The sequence below is a fragment of the Mustela nigripes genome, chromosome 2 (genome assembly GCF_022355385.1).
Source record: "Mustela nigripes isolate SB6536 chromosome 2, MUSNIG.SB6536, whole genome shotgun sequence".
Lineage (NCBI taxonomy): Eukaryota > Metazoa > Chordata > Mammalia > Carnivora > Mustelidae > Mustela > Mustela nigripes.
Window position 1 is genome coordinate 195,604,231 of NC_081558.1, and position 21,073 is coordinate 195,625,303.

Consider the following 21,073-nt stretch of genomic DNA (forward strand, 5'->3'; position numbering starts at 1 on the left):
ATAGTTTATGTTTATGTATTTCCTTTATGAAAATATAAGGCAGAGTCTCAATTGAAGAAAACCAGAGAATGGATATCTCGAATAATGATTTTACAGTATATTTATCTTCCTATTTCTTGGATGTTAATGCATATAAATTATTGAGAAACATTTATTGGCTCATCTCCTCAGCACTTTTGTTTTTTTTCCAGGTGGCTTTCCTTTAATTGTTGTTTGTCAAAGTATAATCCCCTTACCTCTCTAGAAGTCTAAATGATGGTATGTGTTAAGCTGTTGCTAATTAATATAGTTTTAAATCTTGAACAGTGGATGGAGGAAGAGATTAAATTAATAACAGATACCGGGAATAAAACTGGTGGCAGACATCCATCAAGAAAAAATGGAAAATATGTCTAGGATAGAGAAGCCATGCCAATATGAAGGGAGAGTTTATTGGTTTTGTCTGTTTTTATACTTCTCAGAATATTTGGTAGTTTTGATAATATAGGATGTTAAAAGTTAAAATCCTGCTTCTGATATGACTTTAGAGCTCTAGATGAATGCCTTAAACTTCCTGAAATCAGTTTTCTTTTTTTAAAAATGAAAATTATACTTATTTCATGAATTTGTGACTCACACCTAAAACGAAGCACTGTCTCCTTTGATTTGTATCCCAAGTGTCTTTCCATACATTTGGTTCTGCCTTCTCTCTGACCCATCATTCAATGACCCACAGGAAATCCCCCACAATAACTAGCTCACAAGTGCCATAATCGTTACTTGTGCCCTGTGCTCTCACTGAGTTTGAGGCTCATGACCTGAGCCGAAGGCAGATGCTTCATGGACTGAACTACCCAGGCTCCCCAATACTTCCCATATTTTAAAGGTTAATTTGGCATGTTTCATCACAGCTTCAGTTTTAAAGCCTAAAAAAAATAGTTTATAAATAAAAATATAAACTTTTACCTTTTGAAATAGTGCAAATACTATTGAGCATGGAATGCAATGATAGTATCATTTTTCTCTCTATCCACGTAACATTTAATCTTTAAAAGTACTTGAATCTGTGCATAATAGCTTTAATTGAAAGGGATAAAGCATATTATTAAATGTGGCAGACTAATTCATCATACGCATTTATAACAAGTACTTCAGATCATTTCATTCTTTCACCTGTCCAAAATCAACATTTTCTGTAAGTTCATTAGGCTTCCTTCCATATTATTTTTTTGAACAGGCACCATGAGCTTAAATCTCAAAGACAAAAGAATGTATTGTCATGAAAGGAAAAGAGAGTGCTCACTTAGGCAGCACTTAAGCTAAAATTATGAACAATACAGAGAAGATTAGCACAGCCCTTGCACAAGGATGTCACCAAATTCATGAAGTGTTCGTACTTTAAAAAAGAAAAAGTAGAGGGATATTTGAACTATATCAGCTAAATTTTAAAAGCCCTTTTGATAAAATAACCCCTCAAATTTTGTAAATTTGTCATTCTCACTTAAATTTACATAAAAATATCAGGTCTTAATACTGAAAATGTTTTTTCATATAAAAAAATGCCCTTTAAAACTTTTTAAATGACATTTGGATCCTTAGATATTTTCCAAAGAATATAACGATAAAAGCACCTGTGTCTTTTCTTCCATTGGCATGTTGACTCAAGTTGTTATAAACTCTCCTATTTAATTAAATCATTCTACAAAATCCCACATAAAATCCATTATCTGAATTGTGGAAAAAAATAAAATTTTATTGATGAGCAAGAATTGGCATATTTTCAATGACTGAATATGATAACAAATGAGACCATCACACTCATTTGTCATGAAATGTCATCATCCACCTTCATATTCCTATTTATTCCCCTTACTATTGCCTTTTGGTAAATGTGGGAGGACAGTCCCTACATATGGAAACTCCTGGTGTAGTTTGAAAATGACTACTTCATAACTATATAGAATCATTATATCAAATTAAAATGAAACAAGTATTTTTTTAAATGTAGTCAAAATGTCATATCTAAAATGACAAAAACTTCTGTTTTTGTTCTTTTCATTCATTTATTCAGAAATGTTATTTTCCTGAGCACTCTGATAGATGCTTAGCATATAATCAGAAAAACAAAACAGAATACCCATATTTTGGAACATCTGGCCACCCAGTTTCCCCATATATGCTCACTCTGTCGTAACAGAAGTAGGAAAATTGGTGAAATAAGCATCTTTTCCTGACTTATTTATAACAATAACAATATAAATTTTACAAGAATAAAGCTACTTTAAATATATAAATGAAATATTTAACTTCCCTTCTCAGTACATGTTAAGGGTTAAAAACAAGTGCTCTATAGCAGTATAATCAATTGTTCATCAAAGATTTGTTCTTAGAAATAATACAATAATTAGAAAATTTATTTTTGATAACCTGTTAATTTATTTCTGCTTTTGATTTCCACAAAACAAAGTTGTTAACCTAACCTAATCTAATACTCACCATTAACATTACTTTTACTGTGGGAATTTTTTTTTTAAAGATTCTTTTTCAGCACAAAGAAAAGAGCTAGATGTTTCAGATCATCATGAAATAAATTAGATAATAAAAATTTGTATCTATTCCGAAGTGCTTAATGTTGATGCACTTATCCTTTGAACCTGAACCAAAATTCAAGGCAAACTATGCCACATGTTTATTTTCTTAAACCACTTGCTAAATATTTTTTCAGTTGGTGCTTACAAACTATTCAAAACTGAACAAATATGTCATGAGTGTTATTAAAAAAACACACCTCAGCCATCACAGCAAAATCTTCACACATACACACATACACACAGACACAGGGATTGGGCACATGGATATTCTTCTATGTCTGAAAAAGCTTTCAGACATGTAATATCAACACTAAGAAATAATAAAACCTATTCTTCATTCCTTATACAGTATGTATCTAAAAAATTGACATGGAAAACTGAGTATTTAGCCAAGTTATTCTTTCAACAGCCTAAGCCTGCCTAGAAAACTCAGGCTCTAAAGACCTCTCTTCAATAACAGATGGCCAGTGATAGCTTGAGCAAAACAGTTAAATTCCCCAAGCAGTGCTCTTGGCTTAGCCACTGTATAAACTGTCTCAGTTTCTTTGGAATAAAAATTTACCCAGTGCAATTTTGCAACTTTATAGTAAAGTGGGTTTCCTGAGAGTACTGTATTTTTCTGATTGGATCCAGACCCAAAAATCAGATATGGCTTTAGGGATGTTGTATATATAATCCTAGTTCTCTGTTCTTCAATTACCACCCAGAAGTTTTCTGACTTTATTCATTTGGTGAGTAATCAGTTAAAAAACTGGTCAAATTTTACAACTTTATGGTAACTTCTTTCTGGATTCCTGTGTGAAAGAAAAGAATTATTGTAATCAATTTTCTAAGGTTGTGATTTTTTCCTAAGAAATATTAATTACAAAGTAAGTATAATCCAGAGCTCCTGGGTGGCTCAGTCAATTAAGTGTCTGACTCTTGGTTTTCTCTCAGGTCATGATCTCAGGGTCCTGAGATGCAACCCCATGTCAGGCTCTGTGCTGAACATGGAGCTTACTCGGGATTCTCTCTCTCTTTCCTTCAGCTCCTCTCTGCCATCGTTTTTTTTTTGTTGTTGTTGTTGTTTTGTTTTGTTTTGTTTTGTTTTTAAAGGAAAAAAGAAATGTAATTCACCCTCAAGCCCTCAGGAATCAATTACAAGTATGAGGGAGTTCAAATGAGAGCCAAGAATAAATGAACAAGCTAAAGTATTTGGGTCGTATAGAAAGGCCAAGAGTTAAGTTATGAGATATTTAAGGTTTAAGAACTGCTGGAATACTCAGAAACCATCTTTTGTCTTTAAACATCACATGTAATTTAGACATAATTCATGAAAAATTTTAGCATTGTCCTTAATATTGGAAATATTTATATTTTTCCTGTTAAATGACTTTTAAATTTTAAATTACTAGTACTACAAAGTATGGTAGTATAACTCATTCCATTCTATGTAACAATTTCAAATTGTTAAATAGAAAAGGTCAAGAAAGTCCATTTGTGAAACGAAGTACCTGGGAGATTGCAAAGATATATATGTGCCATATAGGTTTTAGCCTTTTATGATATATTTAGTAAAGCTACTTATCAATATTTTTTTTATTTTGTTGTATTCCAGTCAAATGCTATGGATAAAAATAGAAGTTTCTACTGAAATTCTACTAAAATTTTTAAGTACCTGATAATTTAAAATGCATTTTATGTTGGAAAGGGAATTAACACAACTTTCCAGAAAAATATTTCTTGCTTAATTCCTCTGAATGGATATGTATAAGAGCACTAATGATGTGAGTATATTAGAATCACATAAGGCATCTTAAGATGTCATTTATAGATATCTCTCTGCCTGCAGTGGACTGTTGTTCTTCCCTAGGCAATCAGAGTTTATCAAACTTACATGGATCCAGGAGCTAAACAGGTCCTTTGTTTAGGACAGATTTTAGTTTCTCTTATTTTCCATGTATCACATAATACCAAAGAATATTGTCCTTGAGAACATGTAAAGATTTCTCATGATTTCACTACACAACTTACAGTGCCAAAATTCTTCCTCAGTGCTATTTCAGCCTTATTTTATTTCTTGGAAATGCAGTTACCTTCTGTTTGAATCAGTACTTCAATAATAAGCAAATGCTATGGTTCTAAATTTAGCCATGAGTCGAAGAAAATAAAAGGAAAATGAGGATAGTTTAAAGACTTGACAAACTACAGATATTAAATGAATAATAATTTAATAATAAGTAATGTATGCATAATAAACACAAATATATGCATGTATATATGCATATATTCAGAAAAACAAGGCAAAATGCCATTTATATGGAATATCTGATTGCCTACTGTGTGCATGTATACTCTGTTATGTTAGAAAATGGAAAATCAGTAAAATGGCTATTTTTCCTGATTCCTTATCAAAATAATAATATAATTTGATTATATGTATATACGCCATCCATATTTTATATCAAGATTCTAGATTTTGAAGAAGAAAAGAAGCCCATTTTTGTTTAGATTACTAATGCTATAGTCATTTTATCTGTGTTGAAATAGGTATTTGTACTTGTCCACACGATTTATGCAATAATATGAATTTTCCAATAATCTTGGTAATATTATCATACTGCGTGGGGAGAGATTCAGGTGACTTGGGATTGACTCCTAGTTCAGATATTTTCTATACAGGAGTAGACAAATCAATTGTTCTCTTTGAGTATCAGGTTTAGTTCTTATAATTGGGCAAGGCATAAAGAAAAATGTGATGTGGAATAAAAGAGCAGAGACCAAGACCAGCAGAAATTGAATGGGGAAAGGGGAAACAATATGCCTATATTTATACCTGGTAATATCTGAAGATAGGTGTGGACAAGACAAGGTAAACTGGTGGTAGGAGAAGACATTTCCTTTCTGGTCTTTAACTGAATTAACCAATTATAATGATTGATTCTATGTGAATGGGACAAATGATGCCCAGATAGCAGGTAAAACATTTCTGGATGTAATTGTGATGGTGTTTCTGGAAGACATCAGCATTTCAATCAAAAGACTAAATAATGAAAATCACTCCTCCAATGTAGTAGGCATCATCTAATCCCTTGGGTGTCTGAATTGAATAAAAATGTGAAGGAATGGTGAATTCTCTCTTTGTCTCCTTGAGCTGGGACATCTGTCTTCTCCTACCTTTGGATTTTGAAATTTCTGGTTCTTGTACCTTCAATTATACCAAAAGTTTTTCCTGGTTCTACAGCTTGTAGATGGCATGTTGTGGCATATCTTGGCCTCCATAATTTCATGAGCAAATTGCTCATAAAATACATTGCTCAATGTAATACATTTCCTTTTGTATCTCTTTATGCAACCTAATGGTCTGTTTCTCTGGAAAACCCTAAAACAAAACAAACAAAACAAAAAACAAACAAACAAACAAACAAAACCACAAATTGGTTTCGAGAAGCAGAGGGCTGCTGTAACATATACCTAAAAATGTGGAAGTAGTTTTAGAACTGGATAAAAGGTGGAGGCTAGAAGAGTTTGGAGGTACATGCTGTGTACCAAGATTGTTGCTAATGGACTGTTAAAAGCAATTCTGGTAAGAGCACAGAAGAAGAAGAAAACTATAGAGAAAACCTCCATCTTATTGGAGTATGCCTAAGTGGTTGTGAATATATGGATTGTAAAGTCTATTTTGATGATGTTACAGATAGAAATGAGGAACAAAGAAGCAGAACTTAAAATTTTGGGAAATTCTTAGCCTATCCATATTGAAAGGGGGAAAAAATAGGACTTGTTTGGGAGAGAACATGAAGGAAGTGGCCAAATTTGATAAAGCTATGAATTGGCCATCTCAAAAAATCCAAGAGTTACTCATCAAGAGAGTGGTGATTGAAAGAGGTACAGGTGGAAACTAAGGCATTAGAATGTGTGGTTTTGCCATCTTAGGACTGTGTGGGGCAATGACAATTAGGTCACTCAACAGCCAACTTCTCTAATACCTGGGCATCAAGTGATATCTCATGGCATATTGTGAGTAACTTCTATAAATTCTTCAGAAGATGTAATCTCAGGCAAAACCTAGTTGTAAGGGAGTTAGACTGTGTGATTTAATTAAGTGTGCAGACTTAACAAATTTCATTTGTCTATGTTAGGACTTTGATAGAATAAGAGTAGAACTCTGAAATCATGATGGGAAATACAGGTGGACAGGTCCGATTAATCTGAATTCCCAAATTCCACTGAATTCATTATTTCAGCAGAAGCTGCCCCCTTTCTCTTATTAGAAGAAAGCAGTCTCTTCCTTGAATGATGACCTTGAAGTGACCCACTTGAATTAGATGTTTATAGAGATGGAACTTGTTTCCATAAAAGATCTTTTCTTGCTTCCCCTCTTTGCTTCTAAGACAATAGCAAGCATCAGGTTTAATGACAGACCAAACAGGAAAGTAGAATCTCTTCTAGAAATAAATAGCTTACACATTAAAGGGAGTATAGAATCCAGCTAATTTTTCCTGGACAGGAACTGTGGACAGTATTTAGCATAGATTCTGAATATATTCATCCAAGGATTGGGAAATATGTTTTAATAGGAGACCTTAATTGCTTTGGGGACTTTATAACCATTATAAGGACCCCTAAAATATCCTAATAACCTATTACATTGGCTATTTGAATCCTGCACTCAAATACAGTAAATTAGGAATAAATGTACTTCCTTAACAGAGTGGTGAGGATGAAATCAGAAGATTATGAGAATAGGGGAAGAGAAAAAGAACTAAGAACCCAACATAAGTCTATCTTTCAGAATTGAGAGGAGGTACTGTGGTCCTAGTAAGAACTATTATTTGCCAGGGAACACCAATTGGCTGTATTATTAGAGCTGTCCATTTTGGGGAATCTTTTATCATACCATTTTGACATAATGTCATGCAAAAGAGGAAATATCTATTGTAAAATTGGAACATCACAGTAAAGCTTTGTCTCAAGCAGATCAAACACATATTTAAATTACATGAACAGGTCATTACTTCTGATTCCTATGTCACTTATCTCTTGATACAAATGACTTTCCTTCAGTTCACACTTAGAAGTTTTTGTGAATTCCTTATGACCAACTCATAAAGTAGGAGAAATCTTAACCCATTCATGGATGGATTATTGCAATATGTTTGTGTTAGGTGAAGGGAACTGCTGCCTTTTTACATCTCTACAAAGGGGTGGTACTGAAGTTAAGTTATGAAGGACATAATTTCAGAAAGCAAAGCTGTGTGCAGTCACTTAGTTGTCACATTCTATGGATGAGAAATGGCCAGAAGAATGAGTAACTCTAGGATAGATTTAAAAGGTTTAATTGATTATCTAGTTCGGAAAGGGGAAAAAAAGGGGGGGAGGTAAAAATTCAGAGTTCTGGGGAAGAGATAAGAAAATGGGTAGATTCATGGAGGTGAGTGAGCAAAAGCATGTAGGTATTTATTTTTCATGTAATGCATACAAAATGACTAATTCTGTGACTTTCAGTAAGACTTCCATCTTATCCCACCCAAGTTTGGACAATGGTCTACAAACACCTCAGATTTTGTGAATAATGGAACAAATGCATGGGTGCCATCATAAATGTACTAACACTTGTGGGTTGAACCAGCTAACTGCTAAGTTACTGCCATAAAACTAACCTGTTGGTAGCAGAGACCAATGACAGATCTCAGGATAACATCATCCTTCAGAAAGACTAGTTAGATGCTTAGTGTTATGTCACCTATTTCACACACCTTCTGTCTGAAAAGGGCATCTTCTATCATGGTTGTATGTGGCAAGAAGCCTGAGTTACTTTTTCTGACTTATCTTCTGAAGCAGTCTAACAAAGTCCCATAGATCTTGTGTTCCAACCATTGGTGACTCTCAAAGAGATAAAAGGAACTTGACAATACACCTTACTAGAAATGTTTACATTGTTTCCTTTAAAGCAAACGGAAGTAGCCTTTTCCCATACTGTAGGAAATATTCACCATGCCTGGAGCCCTTGACATCTTGCAAATGGAGGAGGAGGATGTCCTCAAATTCCTTGCAACAAGAACCCACTTCAGTGACATTGACCTTGAATTCTAAATGGAACAGTACACCACAAAAGGAAACGTGATGGCAACTATGTATCATCTGTAAAGAACCTGAGAGAAGCTTCACGGTGCTCATGCCATTGTTGCCACTGAAAACCTAGCTGATATCAGTGTCATATTGTTTGGGAATATTGGTCAGCAAACTGTGCTGAAGTTTGCTGCTGCTATTGGAGATGCTCCTTTTGCTTCCCTCCTGGAACTTTCACTAATGGGATCCAGGAAGCCTTCTGGGAGCCCAGACTGGTTACCGATCCCAGAGTTGACCACCAGCCTCTCACAATGTCTTATTTTAACCTGCCTCCTGCCTACCACCGCTCAGTGTGACACAGACACTCCTCTCTACTATGTGGACTCTACTGCCCCTTGCGACCATAAGGGAGCTCACTCAGCGGGTCTGCTCTGGAGGATGCCAGCCCCATGGGAAGTCATGCCTGATCCCTACTTCTACAGAGATCCTGAAGAGCTGGAAAAGGAAGAGCATGCTGTTGCTGAAAAGGCTGTGACCAAGGAGGAATTTCAGGGTAAAGGAACTGCTCTAGCACCTGATTTCACCGCTACTCAGCCTAGAGTCACAGACTGACCTGGAGGTATGCAGGTGTCCTCTTTGCCTCTTCAGCAATTTTCTACTGAAGACTGGAGCACTTAGCCTGCCCCTGAGGACTGGTTCGCAGCTCCCACTGCTCAGGCCACTGAATGGGTAAGAACAACCACTGAGTGGTCTTAGGCTGCTCTTGCATAAAGGCAAACAAATGGAAATAATGTTAGTAGAAATTAAGGTTTCTAAATAAAATAAAATAAATCAGGCCAAACACCAAACAATCACCTGTGTGGTAACCCCATTTATTCGCTCAGGAAATAAAAATAACAACATTAACAGTAGTAGTAGCAGCGATCTTAGTGCAGAACTAACGAGAGTTGTAATAGTCCTTGTTAGAATGGAATAGGAGCAGTACATGACTTGTAAGTGAAAGAAATTGTTCGTCTCTTACAAAATGGGAGGTAATGATTCTTTTTGACCTACAGCAGTCACCCATTCAGTGCATGAGTGGGAAGAAAGGAATGATTATTTCTACTGGAGACATTTATTATAGAAGTTAATTGTCACAAATTATTTCACATAATATATTAATGAATTAAGTCCAAGAATAAAAACACTATTCAACATCGTACTAGAGGTCCTAGCCTCAGCAATCAGACAACAAAAGGAAATTAAAGGCATCCAAATTGGCAAAGAAGAAGTCAAATTATCACTCTTCGCAGATGATATGATACTATATGTGGAAAACCCAAAAGACTCCACTCCAAAACTGCTAGAACTTATACAGGAATTCAGTAAAGTGTCAGGATATAAAATCAATGCACAGAAATCAGTTGCATTTCTCTACACCAACAGCAAGACAGAAGAAAGAGATATTAAGGAGTCAATCCCATTTACAATTGCATCCAAAACCATAAGATACCTAGGAATAAACCTAACCAAAGAGACACAGAATCTATACTCAGAAAACTATAAAGTACTTATGAAAGAAATTGAGGAAGACACAAAGAAATGGAAAAATGTTCCATGCTCCTGGATTGGAAGAATAAATATTGTGAAAATGTCTATGCTACCTAAAGCAATCTACACATTTAATGCAATTCCTATCAAAGTACCATCCATCTTTTTCAAAGAAATGGAACAAATAATGCTAAAATTTATATGGAACCAGAAAAGACCTCGAATAGCCAAAGGGATATTGAAAAAGAAAGCCAACGTTGGTGGCATCACAATTCCGGACTTCAAGTTCTATTACAAAGCTGTCATCATCAAGACAGCATGGTACTGGCACAAAAACAGACACATAGATCAATGGAACAGAATAGAGAGCCCAGAAATAGACCCTCAAATCTATGGTCAACTAATCTTCGACAAAGCAGGAAAGAATGTCCAATGGAAAAAAGACAGCCTTTTCAATAAATGGTGCTGGGAAAATTGGACAGCCACATGCAGAAAAATGAAATTGGACCATTCCCTTACACCACACACAAAAATAGACTCAAAATGGATGAAGGACCTCAATGTACGAAAGGAATCCATCAAAATCCTTGAGGAGAACACGGGCAGCAACCTCTTCGACCTCTGCCGCAGCAACATCTTCCTAGGAACAACGCAAAAGGCAAGGGAAGCAAGGGAAAAAATGAACTACTGGGATTTCATCAAGATCAAAAGCTTTTGCACAGCAAAGGAAACAGTTAACAAAATCAAAAGACAACTGACAGAATGGGAGAAGATATTTGCAAACGACATATCAGATAAAGGACTAGTGTCCAGAATCTATAAAGAACTTAGCAAACTCAACACCCAAAGAACAAATAACCCAATCAAGAAATGGGCAGAGGACATGAACAGACATTTCTGCAAAGAAGACATCCAGATGGCGAACAGACACATGAAAAAGTGCTCCATATCACTCGGCATCAGGGAAATACAAATCAAAACCACAATGAGATATCACCTCACACCAGTCAGAATGGCTAAAATCAACAAGTCAGGAAATGACAGATGCTGGCGAGGATGCGGAGAAAGGGGAACCCTCCTACACTGTTGGTGGGAATGCAAGCTGGTGCAGCCACTCTGGAAAACAGCATGGAGGTTCCTCAAAATGTTGAAAATAGAACTGCCCTATGACCCAGCAATTGCACTATTGGGTATTTACCCTAAAGATACAAATGTAGTGATCCAAAGGGGCACATGCACCCGAATGTTTATAGCAGCAATGTCCACAATAGCCAAACTATGGAAAGAACCTAGATGTCCATCAACAGATGAATGGATCAAGAAGATGTGGTATATATACACAATGGAATACTATGCAGCCATCAAAAGAAATGAAATCTTGCCATTTGCAACAACGTGGATGGAACTAGAGCGTATCATGCTTAGCGAAATAAGTCAAGCAGAGAAAGACAACTATCATATGATCTCCCTGATATGAGGAAGTGGTGATACAACATGGAGGCTTAAGTGGGTAGAAGAAGAATAAATGAAACAAGATGGGATTGGGAGGGAGACAAACCATAAACGACTCTTAATCTCACAAAACAAACTGAGGGTTGCCGGGGGGAGGGGGTTTGGGAGAAGGGGGTGGGATTATGGACATTGGGGAAGGTATGTGATTTGGTGAGTGCTGTGAAGTGTGTAAACCTGGTGATTCACAGACCTGTACCCCTGGGGATAAAAATATATGTTTATCAAAAATAAAAAATTAAAAAAAAAAAAAACAAAAAACAAAAAAAAAACTCTCACAAATTGTTAAGTCAGACACTGTGAGAATCTTTTATCTCCACAGAAGGAAGAGTTAGTTCGAACAGCAGTTAAAAAAGAAAGAAAGAAAGATAGAAAAGAAAAGAAAATTTAAAAATAAGAAAAAAAAAACCTGTAGTCAGTCTATAAAGTAGAGAATTTGACTTTCTTCATTTTCTTCTGAACAATCCACACCACATTAAGTATCTTAGTTTCTGTCGCTTGTTACCCCTGTTCCTGATTGCCCAGACATCCTATATATCCATCAGTCTAAAAGTTAGCAAGATTACAGGTAAAGTTAACCTAGCAATGTATTCAGTGGCTTCTTCCGTATGATATTCAGATTAAATAATAAACTGAAGAAATAGTACACTGAGGTTCTCATTTTAATTCTAAGATTAAATGGAACTTTGCTAATTTTACGCATAATCCATTTATACACTATTATATTACATTGAAGGAGTACTTATCTATTGCTGCTTATATATACTGTTTCAAGAGCTTGTCTTTTTTTAAGATTTAATTTGTTGTTTATTTGACAGAGAGTGAGAGAGTGTAAGCAGGCGGAGCAGCAGAGGGAAAGGGAGAAGCAGGCTCCCAGCTGAGCAGGGAGCCTGATGCAGGGATCTATCCCAGTACTCTGGGATTATGACCAAGCCAAAGGCAGATGCTTAATTGACTGAGCCACCCAGGTGCCCTAAGATTCAAGAGCTTTTCAACAGGCCTCTACTTTGACACAGTGACTGGGACACCATATATGTAAAATATTTCTTTGTAAATGACCAAATCCATGCAATGCCTAATATATGCTTAGCACTATAATACAAGAACACTTGGGACACTCTCAGTGAGCATATTCCAATACCCTGTGTTCTCTTCTGCTCAGAGACCAGATCTGGGGTGCCTGGGTGGCTCAGTGGGTTAAAGCCACTGCCTTCGGCTGTGGTTATGATCCCAGGGTCCTGGGATCGAGCCCTGCATCTGGCTCTCTGCTCAGTGGGGAGCCTGCTTCACTTCCTCTCTCTCTGCCTGCCTCTCTGTCTACTTGTGATCTCTGTCAAATAAATAAATAAAATCTTTTTAAAAAATTTTAAAAAAAAGAGACCAGATCTTATTTACTGGAAGTTCAATTATTTTTTTTTCTCAGTTCACAGTAATATTTCTACATAATCACTTTCATTTCTTTCAAGATTCTTTTTTCCTCTTTTTTTTTTTAATTAATTAGTTTATTTATTTGACAGACAGAGACAGAAGGAAGTAGGCTCCCCATGGAGCAGATAGCCCGAAGCAGGGCTCTATCCCAGGACCCTGAGATCATGACCCAAGCCAAAGGAAGAGGCTTTAACCCACTGAGCCACCCAGGTGCCCCAAGATTCTTTTTAATTCTATTCATGTTATTGTAAAGAAGCAAAATTCTTAGTTTCTCTATTCTTCAACCATAAGATTTTCCTTTGAATGGCTCTATCACTTCCAATATTCAGGCTATGATGTTACAAAGTACCAGCATATGAACTAACATCCAAGCTGTTTGAAATTTTGAACAACTCGAAAACTTTAGTAGTCTGATGCCAGTTCACTGACTCTGAATGCCTTGAGTGGGGAAAGAAGGTATAAAGATAAAGGGGTCAAATTGGAATTTTCAGATTCTCTCAGGGGCAAAAACATCAATCCCGTTCTCCCATTCTGGCAACTATCAAAAAGGAAAAGGAGACAAACCATAAGTGACTCTTAATCTCACAAAACAAACCGAGGGTTGCTGGGGGGAGGGGGTTTGGGAGAAGGGGGTGGGATTATGGACATTGGGGAGGGTATGTGCTTTGGTGAGTGCTGTGAAATGTGTAAACCTGGTGATTCACAGACCTGTACCCCTGGGGATAAAAATATATGTTTATAAAAAATAAAAAAATTTAAAAAGAAAGGAAAAGGAAAAAAAAAATCTAGATGCATTTCTGGAGGGGGGAAGACGATGTGTGTCCTAATCTCAAAGCCCCAGAGAAGTCAAGTTCTATTTGCAGTTCTTCCAAATACTTACAAAAGTAAATTTATGAACAATTTTGAGTTACCTCTGTGTTTATACAAAGTATGATTGTGCATGGCTCTTACATGGGGTTCAAAGGATGGGCTTAATATATGGCTAAGAATTGAAAACTCTTAAACAGCTCTCAAGGTATTTCAAGTCTTTCATCTGGAATCATTTAAAAATGAGATGAACTTTATTTGCAATTTTAGGGAACAAAATATTATATAGGGCTTCTTTCTTTGGGGAACCTATAGAAGACATGGAAGCTAATTGTAAGCAACCAAAGAAATGGCAGTAGCCGGGAAGCGGTTTTACTAGGATTAAGATCAAAACTACCATAGTATACATAGGTTTCAAGTGGTTTTTAATGCCCTCTGTGTTAATACTTCTTATTTCAATAAAACCATAATAATTGTAAGACTCATAAAAATATTTTGTCATTTTTTGAAAACTATAAATGAACTTTGTTTTATTTATTTATTTTTTAAGGTAAGGTATATACCCAACATTGGGCTTGAATTTAGAACACCAAGATCAAAGTTGCCTGCTCTAACTACCATCTGAAGCAGTCAGCTGCCCCTAAGTGAACTTTTTCAAACTAATGTTCATGTTCCTTCTTTTGTGAAGAGTTTATTAGACAGCTGTGGTATAATTAGGCCAGCTTAGCATTTGAACAGGTTTCTCATCTTCATTTGCACTATAAAGTGAGCATGGTGAGGGAACCTAGTGATATCAATTTGGGAGAAGCATGAGGATGCACCCATTCCCTCTCTCAACTAAGACTCAAATTTCAAGTTTCTTCAAAGATAGTTCTTAAATAGCACTTCAAAGAGATGATATAGCAAACAGTGCTGTAATATGTTATGGTTGACTAAAAATTTGAATTTGAAATGGAAATCAAGTTCATTCATGAAATCCTCTAAAACTAATAATATATCATTTTAACGGCAAAGTGTCTAGACACCTAATGTCAGCCCAGATGATGATAATTTTAGTGTTTTATATCAGTCATATTCATCAATATAATTATACTTTTCTGGCCATAATTGATGTTAAACAGGGAATCTGATGACTTAAAAAGAAGTATTGGAAAGCTTCTCAGGTAAAAAGATGTTTACATCTTTTTATTTAAGGAAATATTTAAAAAATCTGGAATAATGCATAAAAGTTTTAATTTTTTTTAACACACACTGATTTACCTAATATAATCTAGCTGTAACAAGTTAGTTCATTGGTTATACCTTCCTCAGATTTTATTTCTTAATGAATAAAACAAAAGTAACACAGTTGAATTATGTCATTATTTTCTTCGTTGTTGCTGTTATTTCTTGCTCTTCATTATATCATTATGTCATTCTTGCTCTTCTCTTTGTTGTCCCATTCACTCAAGTTTCCCAAGTCCCTACTTTTCTAATTTTTTTTAACTAGATTGTCTTTTTTTGTAATTCAAAAAATGTCTGACTCCAACTTATATATAAGTTGTAAGTTTCATCCAAATACATTATCCAACTGCATTAATTGTATAGTTAGGAAATGTAGTATTGTATTTGCTGTTCAGTTTTGAATATTTTATAATATTCAATGTGATTTTCTTTTTGACCACATATATTTTCTAATTCTTGAAAAAATATGAATTTCCTTAAAGCTTTTTGGCATTGCTTGTTATTATTTTACTGTATTTAGAAAAATATGGTCATAAGCTATTATTTTGTATATTTCTTTTGTATTTTACAAATATCTTTCTTTAGTATAGTTAATGATCAGGTTTTTAAAAATACATCTGTTGGAAGAAGTATGTTTATATAAAACTACCAAATTAAGCTTATGTTGTTTAAGTCATATTTCTTTCCCCTCTGTCCTTTTTCCCTCTTTCTACCCCTTTCTTCCTTCCTCTCTGCTTCTCTCTCTTCTTTCCTTTTCTCCCTTTCTCTTTTTTTTTCTTTCTCATTTTCCACTTACCATGTCAGTGTAGAGGCTAAGTGAAATATATAAATGTTCACGTTGTTATCTTCTTCATGATTTTTTTCCTTTTATGCTTAAGTAAGAACTATTTATCATAAACACATTTTACATTTTATCATGTAGTATATTGTGCCCAATATTAATATTTTGATATCAACTTTTTGTCAGTTTGAAGTTTGGTTAGTGTTTGTTAGAATTCAGAGTTAGTATTTTGAGTGAGTTGGAATTCCCACGAACTGAGATGCGAAAGACTGTCCACAGGCAAATTTTAGGAGAAAATACTTTGAATATACCATATAATAGATAACTTTTGGAAACTGAAATGAAATGTTGACTAGTGATCTGCATTCACAAGTCTATAGTTTAGAGAAGATGTCTGCTCTAGAGATACAAATTTTAGAATTAATGGCATAATGATAGTATTTAAAGTCATATTACTGTATCTGATCCAAAGACAAACATTGTGGGGATAAAACAGAAACACAAAATAGATAGAAGGGATAATTCAGTAAAAAATAAAATAGAGAGACAGAAAGAGAGAGAGATGGAGGGAGGGAAGACAGCAAGAGGCTATAAGCCAAATTAAAAAAAAACTTTCAGAGATGAGCAGTGTCAAAATTACTGATAAGTCAAGCAATATGAAAATTAAGATTTGACCATATCAATGTAGAAGATACAGTTAATCTTGAGCAGATTGATTTCCCTAGGGTGTTTGTATGGTAGGAAGGTCTCAACAGAGTGAGTTCAAGAGAGAATGGTAGAAGAGCAATCTAGATCAACAATTATTCCAGGATTTTAATTTCATGGAGAAGTTTATAAATGGAAGATTAAACTGCAGAGAGGATATAGGAGGATTTTATTAAAGACTGTGAGCCCCAGAGCTACCATTGGATCAAAAAAAAATTTTTTTTAAGATTTTATTTATTTGACAGAGAGACACAGCGAGAGAGGGAACACAGGCAAAGGGAGTGGGAGAGGGAGAAGCAGGCTTCCAACTGAGCAAGGAGCCTGCATTCAGCTGGATGGGGGGCTCCATTCCAGATCCCTGGAATCATGAACTGAGCCAAAGGCAGCCGCTTAATTGCTGAGCACCCAGGCACCTCTGGATCAAAATTGTTAAGTACTAATCCAGTCCAGAGGAAAAACAAAATTATATGGGAATATAAAGATCACTGATTGCTTGGGTGACTACATTTCCATTGTAATCAAAAGAAACCAGAATAGAGAGATTACTGTGTATAATCTTGATGGTCCTGGGCAAGTAGTGATAAGAAGAGTCACAGGATTAGAGATGGATTTCCCAGATGCAGGCTGAGTTCCAGGACCTTCTTCATTCCCATAGTTGTGCTGTGAAGGAGAGAGTGTGCTTTGAGGAGAATGGCTCAGTGAAGGCCCTGGCCTTCTGGATATCAAGGTGAGGAAGCTGGAGGAGGGTCACCTCTCTTAAGCTCCTGACGTGAGCCCTGAGCCCCTCCTAATGCAGCATAATCCCTGGAAGTGGGTAATGGCCACAGCTGTGGTCTTTCTTAACTCATACAATGGAAACATGGAGGCGGGGGAAGGGGGGAGTTTCTCGGTTTTCCCTTTAGTTCTTAATTTTCCAAAATTTCTTGTAAAGTGAAAATACAATCTTGAAATTCAGAACCTGTTTGAGCACTTCAGAAACATATTAGGAAGTTGTTGATACTTTGTCTTGCAAGATAGTGGTATAGTCACTGCTTAATAATTTAGATTAGGAGCTGTCCTGCTAGGCTGGAATCTCAGCTTCATCATTTCCCAGCTGGGCACTTGTACTTTGTGCCAGTTACTTACCCAAGCTCCTCCTTACCCACACAAGGAGGATGTTAATAGTGCTTACCTTATGAAGTTGCAATACTGAATAAATTATTGAATGCATTTAAAGTGTTTAGAACACCACACTGCCTAACAAATATTAAATGCTCAATAACTATTAGCTATCAGATTAATCATTCTGTTAAGTTTCACCTAGCTTGAACCTCTGGACAATTCGTAATAATGATTCAGGCTATAGATTCAGTCTACCCTTGCCTCATAGCTGCCTCTTTAAAACAGAGAAAAATAGTCCTTTTCACAATTTAAAAGAAAAGTTTTAAAGAATAAAAGAGAAAAATTTTCTTCTAAGTTCTAGTCTATCTCTAGTTTTACACTCCCCTACTACAAGTCAAACTGATCTTAGTCTAGAAAATAGCTGCTGCATCCATTTTAAATTGCAAGCAATAGATAGGAAGGACTTCCTACCAACTCCATCTGCTTCTGAATAGGATAGCTTAAGTCTGATATGATCAACTTTTTATATAATGTTATTGAAACTGAAAGTAGAAAGTATTATACCCCCAAATCTTTTTTTTTTTTCTAACAAATACTTTAATATTCCAGATATTATTGTATTCATCCATTCCCTATACCTCTTCGGAGGGTTATCAACTCACCACCATGAAATGACTTCCCTGTGCTTTTGGTGAAGAGTTATACTCCCCTGTCCCATTGATGATGTCTCGGTCTTTTTTTTTTTTTTTTTTAAGATTTTATTAACTTATTTGACAGACAGAGATAACAAGTAGGCAGAGAAGCAGGCAGAGGGAGAGGAAGGGAAACAGGCTCCCTGCTGAGCAGAGACCCCCCGATGCAGGGCTTGATCCAAGGACCCTGAGACCATGACCTGAGCCAAAGGCAGAGGTTTAACCCACTGAGCCACCCAGGCACCTGTGTCTCAGTCTTATGACTTGCTTTAGCCCATGAGATTTGAGCCATTAAACTCTAAGCCATTTTTGTGTTTTGTGTTATACATCACATAAGAGCAGAAGATAGCCCTTGAATTGGGTGGTTCTACACATCCTCTTTACCTCTGGCCCTTTGCCACAAGAAAAGGGCATGTTTCTTATAAGGGCTTCTTCTTCAGGTTGAGTTTTGGAACAGAGATAATCTGAGACAGTTTAAACTAAAGTGAGCCAATGCTTATCCTTGATCATCATTCTCAAATGTGAGTAAGAGATGTTACTCAAAGGCACTTAAATTTGCAGTTGTTTGCTTTGCAGTAAAAGTGAATGATACATGATACGACTTCAGAAGAGCAAGTCAGAGCCATGTTTCACTTATTCCAGAACAAAATATAGGGATCCTTATTTTCTTAATCACACTACTATAACTCAGTTTATTCTGAATTGTAATGCTACTTATTTTCATGTTTTCCTAGTATTGATTTTTTTTTAGATGCAAGTAACACAATATCTAAGCCAAAAGTGATTTGAAAAATAAATGAGTGGAATTTATTGGTATACTTAATTCAGAATCCATGAGCTTCCAGCAGAAATGAAATTTGAGATTCAAATAATTTCCTCAGGACAGCTTCTCCATTTCTACTCCACTCATTGTCAAGATCCATGTGGTATCATGGTGACTGCCAACTACATTTGGCTTACCATTTCAGAGGTACAATCATAATTATAATTGTCAATCGTTGAGTGTTGCCAATTTGCCAGGCACTCTTGTAAAAGAATTTACATGAATTAACGCATTTCATCTTCACAATTATTCCATGAAATAGAAACTAACATTATCCTTATTTTATAAAGAAATAGAAGCGCAGGAAATTAAGACGCCTCATAGTAACCACTATTAATAAAGGCCTAATTGAACAAAAAACTATATACTTGCCAAAGTATTTGTACAGAGGTCTAAACCTCACTTTCCATAGTTCAAGATGTGTCATGATCCTTTTATTAACTAAATTTCTATGTTCAATCAATTCCAGTGCTCTCAATGTCCACAGCTGAGGTGCATATTCTCCTGAGGATATATACAGGAAATGATAGGGAGACTGTTCCTCAGAGAAAAACAAGAATATTGTTATTAGATAAAATGTGGATGTATGCAGTGGCAAGAAGTTTTAAGCATCTGAGGTTTTATGCTATTTGCAGGCTAACATTTAACTGGCCAAAGAGTCACGGATACCTAGAGAAGACAAGAGATTCTTGGTTCAGCTACAAAGGACTTTGTTAGGACATAGATGCAGCCGGAGCTTTGTGTTCTCAGCACTTTGTCTGGAGGTGGTGAGGCAAAGCCGTCCAGGTGCATGAGGGGAATTCAGGCTTAAATGACACTGGCCGGTTCACTGGCTCTTAAATTCCACTAAGTTAGTCATTCTGTACCCTTCAACTTACCGGGAAATCAACACTAAAGAATATACACTTAACAAATTGCTAGTTTTAAGTTCACATTGATAATTGACTGCTAGGTGAGTATCTGGAAGGGTACTATTATCAATATAAACATGATCATCATATTGATGTCAAATTCTGCAGAAATAATTTCTACAAAATCTTATAGAAAATTTAGTGTCTGGTTTTAGTCATAATGAAAATAATTATTGTGTGCAGTTAAGTATACAAATAACTTAGTATATAAAACTGAAACACCACATACGGTCATTACCAATATTCAAATCAAAACTAGAAAAATTAAAGAAACAGGATGTTGCACTTATTGACACTTAAAATGAGTTTCTTAAATTTATTTTCTAAAGTAGAAGAAAATGAACTTATTTTGTCGTGCTTCAAATCTATCGATTTTCTTCACCCTTATTTTCTGCTAAATCTAGGACACTTTATAGTACGATAGTGTCTTTTGCAAAGATGCTGTTGATTTATAAACTTGTGAATCCCTTCTGTGAGTATAATGAGCTACAGGCAAAACAGCACAGTACTTAGGCTGACTCCACTTAAATAAATGTCACAAATAAAACATTAGGATTCCAGTTCACTTAGAAGAAGCAGATTAAATAATTTATATAATAGGAAAGATCTTATTTTGTGAATGTTTACGATGACTAGCTAAATTTATTAAATGTTACATGCATAAATGTACACATGCATTTTTCATTTACATTTTACAATGGTTCTTTCAGTTTAACAAAATTATTATTCTCATTCTTTCCCATTGACGAACTTGCACAGGGAAGGTTTGAAAATGTCTCAGTCACAAGAGCATGGGTTTGAACTTCGGAGATAGAATCCTACAGTTTTTAGCAGCTCTATCACTTGGCTTTAAATAAGATGATATAGTTCAAGTAGTGTTTTCTTTATTGAAAAGTCACATTAGAATATGTCCTCAGGTTTCCCAAGTACTCTCTTCTTAA

The 21,073-nt window shown here is 35.5% G+C and overlaps 1 non-coding gene and 1 pseudogene across 1 annotated transcript; both read left to right on the plus strand.

The window, feature by feature from the left end:
• The first annotated feature begins 1,274 nt into the window (after positions 1–1,274).
• Positions 1,275–1,381, plus strand: LOC132012687 (U6 spliceosomal RNA). Its single transcript, XR_009402688.1, has one exon. It is a non-coding gene; the product is annotated as a U6 spliceosomal RNA (small nuclear RNA).
• Positions 1,382–8,546: 7,165 nt separating this feature from the next.
• On the plus strand, positions 8,547–9,397 carry LOC132010275 (small ribosomal subunit protein uS2B-like; annotated as a pseudogene).
• Positions 9,398–21,073: the final 11,676 nt, after the last annotated feature.